Source organism: Equus quagga, chromosome 14, assembly GCF_021613505.1.
Source record: "Equus quagga isolate Etosha38 chromosome 14, UCLA_HA_Equagga_1.0, whole genome shotgun sequence".
NCBI lineage: Eukaryota > Metazoa > Chordata > Mammalia > Perissodactyla > Equidae > Equus > Equus quagga.
Window position 1 is genome coordinate 68,046,370 of NC_060280.1, and position 6,834 is coordinate 68,053,203.

Consider the following 6,834-nt stretch of genomic DNA (forward strand, 5'->3'; position numbering starts at 1 on the left):
GAGTGACCCTGCACAAGGGCTGGGGGCTGGCCGAGGTGGGGCATCGGGCGCGGAGGGGCGAGGGGGGAGGGACCCTGCACAGGGGCGGGGGGCTGGCCGGGGGGGGGCATCGGGCGCGGAGGGGCATGGGGGCTTGAGAGGCCAGAGGGGGTGGGCTCCCTGGGACACGTCAGGGTTGACTAGCTGTGGGGGGTGAAAGGCAAGTGTTAGATGATTCTCAGATTCTTTTTTTTTGTAACCAATGGTTATAAAAACTTATTTTTGTAAAGCACATGGATAAAGTCTCATCAAAAGCCGAATTATTACCTGTTACAGTTCCTCAATCAATAAAAATGTCTTTATTTATTATGTAAAGGCTGCACACTCACGTTCCCTGGAATGAGAAGGAACCTTTCTGGCTGCAACACGCTGATTCTGCTCATTGACAAGAAGACTCAGACGTGGCCCGAATCTTACCCTCAAGACTATCGGTTGATAAACCATTGACTCCCTAGCATTGTTTAATAGCATGTTTTCCAAAACACAGAAAAGATGCATATTAAAACTAGCAAAACATGGTTTTCTTTTAAAAAGTATTCCAGGACTTCATGCCCTCCAAATGTAGCTGCTAGAGTCATTGCTATGGAATTCCTAGTAGTAGTTACTCCATCCAGGCCAGAGATTTTTTTGTTTTTTCGTGTTTTTTCCCAGTTTTATTGAGATATACTTGACATACATTGTAAATATTGACATGCAGACAATGACTGTCATTGTCAGTTGACATACATTGACAACTTAAATGTGTAAGTTGAAGGTGTGTGGCAGAATGGTTTGACTTAGCTGTATTGTGACATGTTTGCTGCAATAAGCTTAGTTAGCATCCATCAGCGCATATAGATACAATAAAAAGAAAAACAATTTCTTCCCTTGTGATGAGAATCAGGATTTCCTCTCTTAACCACTTTCCTCTGTACCATACAGCAGAGCTAGCTGTAGTCATCACGATGTACTTACATCCTGAGCGCTTATTTGTCCTGTAACTCGAAGTTTGTACCTTTTGACCACCTTCCTCCAGTTCCCCTCCCCCCACCCTTGCTTCTGGTAACCACAAGTCTGATCTCTTTTTCTATGAGTTTTGTTTGTTTGTTTCTAGATTCCACATAAGTGAGATCACACAGTATTTGTCTCTGTCTGAGTTATTTCACTTAGCTTAATGCCCTCAAGGGGTCCATCCATGTTGTTGTAAATGTCAGGATTTCCTTCTTTTTTTACGGCTGAATAATATTCCATTGTGTACGTACCGCATTTTCTGTAACCATTCTTCTGTTGACGGGCAGCCTGGCTGGGGAGGACAGGAGAGGCCAGGAAGCACCCGGACCAGGCACAGGTTCCAGGGAGGGCTTCTCCTGCCTGAGGGAGACCTGAGCACGGGGAACGAGTGAGGGCACCTCTGCTGAGATGAGGAGGTGAGGATGACCAGCCATCCTGGTTGCCCAGGACTGAGAGGCTTCCTGGGATTCGGGACAAACCCGGGATGGTCCTGGGCGAACTGGGATGCTGGTCACCCTCGGAGAGTTGACTCCCGGCGGTGAGCTGGTCGGACTCTCTCTTGTGGGGAGCCCTGCTGTGTAGCGTCTGCTGATCCCATGGTGTGAATCCTCTCACCAGGGCCATTTTAAGCTGTGGTGACAAATGTGTGTGACAAATGTGGTGCCACTCAACACAGAGCTGGGAAGAGGTGTCACAACCTAGTCTTGCGAGCTGGCCGGCCGCTCCCGCGCACACCGGGAGAGAGCCAGAGGGAAGGACCCGTGGGGCCAGAGGACCTTCCCCTTAAAGGGGCCAGAGGAGGAGGGAGGGCAGCCGAATGCTGATCTTTGCAGGGAGGGGGCATCGGGGGCATTGCCACTCTGTGGCCTTGACAGTCTCAAGGAAGGAAGAGACCGTCACTTTGGGGGTGTGAAGGGGTAGGTAGTGGGTGGAGGGGCTGGAGAAGGAGTTTGGAAAAGCCTATGGAAGGAAGGGGAGGGACAGACCAGGACCCCAAGGACTGCGGAGCGGCACTGAAGGACCCTGGCAGACGGTGGCACTGCTGGGTCATCATGCTGTGCTGACAGCCTTTAGAAGCTGGTGTGTGGGCGGGAAGAAGCTGGCCATTAGGGGTTTTGTAGGGCAGGGGTGACCAAAGGACAGGAGAGCGGGAGGGCTCAGGGTCACGGTCAGTGGGGAGATGGGCCGAGGATCTCAGACCAGTCAGGACAGTGCAGACGCTGCTTGAAGGGCGTGGCGTGGGCGGGCAGGCGCTGGGGCCTGGAGAGTGAGGGGGGGTGGGGAGAGAGACGGCGAGGGAGCTAGAGCAGGCGCTTCGGAAGCGCAGGAGCTGAGGGAGTGACAGGCTCTGTGGCAGTGATGAGAGCGGAGGGGAAGGTCCTGGCCTCGGTGCTGGGAAAGATGAAACAATGAGCAGGAGCCACCTGGCCCCGGAGGAGCCCGGTTTGACGTGAAGGCGAGGCCACAGGTGGGCAGTCAAACCTGCGTCTGGATCATGTGTCTGCGCTGTAGCTTGCTGTCCTAAGAGGGAGGATGAGGAAACCCTCTTACCGTGCAGGGATGGTCTAGGGTGTGGTGGGGCCGGCGGCACCCAATCGGGTCTGGGGAGGCAGGAGAGGCGTGTGGGGGAGCCCAGGAGGGAAGCTCCCCATCAGGCCTGGCCATGGATTTGGGAGCCTCTCCCCTCAGCCAGGCCCCTCCTTGTGGCTGCAGAACTGAAGGCCCAGTCCAGGAGGCCAGCGCTCGTCCGGGGACCGTCCAGCCTCCCCTGGGGAATGGGGCTCAGCGGTGAGGGTCCCCTCTGCTGCCTCATGCTGTGCTGTGCCTCTGCTCTCGGGTGTATTTTGGGGTGACCAGGAGAGTAGGAGTCTTGGCTGATGCAGCTCTAGGCTAGTGACTTCTGGAGCCTGAGGTGGCAGGATGGTGGCCCGGAACTCACACAGACCGGGCTTGAATCCCAGCCCCATCGCTGAAACTCCCTGGGTCCTTGTCAGGATGTTAATGTCTCCAAGCCTCAGTTTTCTCATCTGTACAAGGGGGATGATAATTGCACTCGCCTTATGAACCTGTGAGGAGTAGATGAAATAATCCACATAAAGTGCTTGGTGCCCTGCCTGTGTGCACAGACGTCACTCACTTGTGTTAGACGCAATCTCCATGGACGCGGGTCAGTTCCAGCTGTGCCCTCAGGCGTTTCTCGTCTGCATCTGCCTCCTCAAATTAATGAAATGGTCAAGGCTCCCCGTCACCACCGTCTCCACCGTCTGAAGCCTGCCTGAATAGTTAAGGGCACACCCTCCCTGCCATTCTGAGTGGCACCTTCTGGTGGCAACCGAGAATAAGTCTCAGTGTTCAGGGTCCAATGGTAAAACCTCCGCGCCCTGCCCCCACCCCTTCCCCTGCTTTCTTCATCCCCACAGCACCCACTACCTCCTAATGTGCTTGTGTTTTACTTGCTCGTTTTCTTTCCTGTCTGTCTCCCCTCACTAGAGTGTGAGCTCCTGTGCAGGCATTTCTGCATTTTGTTCACTGTGCATCCCCAGTGTCTAGAAGAGTGCCTGGTATACAGCAGGCATTAAATAAATATTTATGAAGTGAATGAATAAGTGAAGGCCCCACATAACCTGCAAACTTTATTTTTGCTATTTTTTTGTCAGCTGCCTGGCTGTCACATCTCTGTTCCAGAACCTTCCAGTATTTATAAAGCCTGATCTAGCCAGCTTTGATGGAGCGTAGTATAAACAGCTTGCTGTAGGACCAGAAGGGAAGGAACAAACCATTCTATCTGGGATGGGACTAGGACATGATTTGCAGAAAAGGCAACATTGAACTGGGCTTTGAAGGATGAATAGGAGTTTTCTGAGTGAGCCAGAGGAGAAAGGATATTCTGAGCAAAGCCAATAGCATGAACAGAGGCATAGTGATATGAAAGTGCGTGAAATGTTCAGAGAATGCTGAGTAATATTTAGAAGGAAAGAATGTGATGTGTGCTTGTGGGTTGGAGGAAATGAGGTGGAAAGCTTGGTATGGGTTCTTGCTGATGTGTGTAAACATGCCTAAGAAGAGGCAACCATGGTTGAGAGCCTCATTCTGGAGCCCGGCTGCAGGTTCCAGTCCCCACTCTACCGCTTAAAGCTGTGCACTTCTGTTTGCTGTAAAGTGGAGATAACGATTGTCCTCGTCGCGTAGGACTGTAGTGAGGATTAAAATAAGTAAAATATATACAGCGCTTACTAGCTGAGCATAGTAAGTGATATAAAATGTTATTATTATAGCAGGACCTCGATGAATGCTGAATCTTTTAATGCACATTTTCATGCTTGTAGCTCACGTTTGCATTGTCACACGTGTTCATGCCTCGCTCACCCACGATGAGCAGTCCTTAAGGCAGGAGAGTGGCTATACCCCGTCTTCACTGCGTGGGTGTCATTTTTGGTTTTCGGTAGTGGACGTGAATGCGCGTGAACACAGTGTTAATGAGCTCGACCGGCTGCTCCTGACTTCCGGGCTGCGTTTGCACCGCAGGGGGCCAAAGCTGGGGATACATCGGAGACTGGGACAAACAAAGGTAACCATAAAGCCATTCTTAGAGAAGCCATGGAAGATTGTCGATGCGATTCTGGGAGTGTCGTGCTGAGAAGTCGTGGAGAGGGAGAGGGGAGCTAGAAGCCTGGAGAAAGGCAGATGGTTTCACAGAGAAGAAGAAGGTCGATTACAAATATTATAAGGCAGTAAGTGTTATGCCATCTTCCTGCAACGTTTGGAAAGAGAGCATGAAACGGATGGCTTTGGAGCTCCAGGGAAACAGGAGCTCATGAGGGCCGGCAGCAGTTCATGAAGAAGAAGGCAGGTCCAACTTACCTCCTTTTCTTTTTTTTCCAAAGCTTAGTACGTCTAAGTATGTTAGACATGGATGTCTTCATGTCAGCGAGCCTTAAGCTACGTCTTGAGGGTGTCTTTAGGGATAAGATAAAAAGCTGCAAACGCCCTAAGATGCAGACAGATGGATTCATAACTGTGGATACAGTCGGACCCAGAGCATTGGTTAAAGATCAAGGTGGACCTAGCGAGAGGTCACATTTGTCTGTTTATTCATTCAGTTACTCATTTATTTGTGTGACACATATTAACCGAGCCCTTCCTGTATGTCTCTAGTGCTAAGGGCGTCATCCTTGAGCCCGTCCTGGTGACATATTTATCGATGGCGTGGATGAGGAGAGAGAAGGCAGATTATCAGATTGACACGATACCAGGCTGGAAGAGAGGGGATGACATAATCAGTATGCAGAACGATCGATAGGCACAACAATGGGCCCAAACCAACAAGATGGAATTAATCATGAGGAAATGAAAAGCCTTGCATGGGAGATCTTTAAAATAATCAATTACACAAACACAGGACGGGGAGCCCGACTTGGCCTCATTTGGGGCAGAGGACTTGGAGGTGGGACTGACTACCAGCTCCCGTGGCCCAGATGCAAGCTGAGGAAGGGACCAGGTGTTCAGCCGCAGGGCAGCTTCCCCACGTGCACCCCGACTAGAGCACGCTCGGTGGGGGGCGCACGGTGCCCAGTGCCAGCACCTCACTCTGAGGACCGTTGATAAAAACCACAGGGCATCCAGGAGCGGGCTGGCGAGATGGCGCGGTGGCTGCAGGCAGGTGGGAGGGAAGACAGGGTGGCTGCTTCCGACATTTGAAAGTCTGCAGTGCGGCTAAAGGACAGAGAGCCTAACTTATTTGTGTCACTGTCCCTTACTCTTCGCCCCATCAGTGGACATGCAGGACGCCTCCTTTCCTCTTCCACAGTTCCATCCCCGTCTCCTTACCTGGTGAACAGATTCCTCAGGAATGAGAGGATGGAAAGCAGGAGGAAATCTGGGCTGTGGTCCAGGGGGAAGCTCCTAGCTGGAGACATCTACGGGCTCCATAGGGCCCCACAGGGCCCCAGCCATACAGCAAGCTTCAAAATAAACAGTCACCGTCCTGAACAGGGGTGCCGCCTTGCTTTTTATTGGCATGAAGAGAAGGCGGATGAGTATGTACAAATGAGATCTCTGGGATCTCACTGGAGCAGAGGAGCAGCGTCTGTACTACCTGGGGGAGTCCCACCCGGACACCCACGGGGAAGGAGGCAAACGCAGATGCCTCCTGGAAGCTCTCCCTGAACCCCGATGCAGAATGAATCACTCCTTCTCGCTGGTCTCCGGAGCCACACCACCTCTATCAGCTTGCTTCTCGTGGTGCGTGATGGATGGCCGCATGCAAGCTGCTCTCCCGCCACACCGTGGAGCTGCCTGCGCCTGTTTATAGCCTTGTCCTGGCCCCGAGCCATGTACAAAGTAGGTTCTCAATAATGAATGAGCGAATCTGTTGCAGAACAAATATATGTCCTTCTGTGTATAGGTTGGAACACATCCTCTCTCGTTCTTAAAAAAAACCCACCTTGGAATGGGTTTCCTTGTTAATGGGATGGACCCAAGGTGGAGGGCAGGGATACATATCTATATGTCACCCAGCAAGGAAAACCACAGAGCACGTTCGTGACTTATTGCCGAGGCCAATGTTTAAATAAAAACCTTGTCTTAATTATTTAGCCTTAATCAACAAAAATGTGTTTTGATGTCGCAGCTGCAGACTTTCATATGTCACACAGCCCTAGTGAGGGCAGAAGTCTTTAGAGATGAGGAAGCTTGGTATGCAACACCGCTCCCCGTCTCTGAGGTTCCACGCATCCCTGCGGAGGTGTGCCTGTCTCCGGGATGGCTCCGCTTTCCCAGCCAGGTTTGGCGGCAGGGCAGTAGGGA

At 51.8% G+C, this 6,834-nt stretch overlaps 1 protein-coding gene across 1 annotated transcript in view; it reads left to right on the plus strand.

The window, feature by feature from the left end:
* The first annotated feature begins 2,415 nt into the window (after positions 1–2,415).
* Positions 2,416–6,834, plus strand: part of GRIK4 (glutamate ionotropic receptor kainate type subunit 4) — a 388,041-nt gene continuing 383,622 nt past the window's right edge. The window contains exon 1 of the mRNA XM_046684804.1: positions 2,416–2,497. The gene's annotated coding sequence lies outside the window, so the exon portion shown is untranslated. The remainder of the gene's footprint in view (positions 2,498–6,834) is intronic.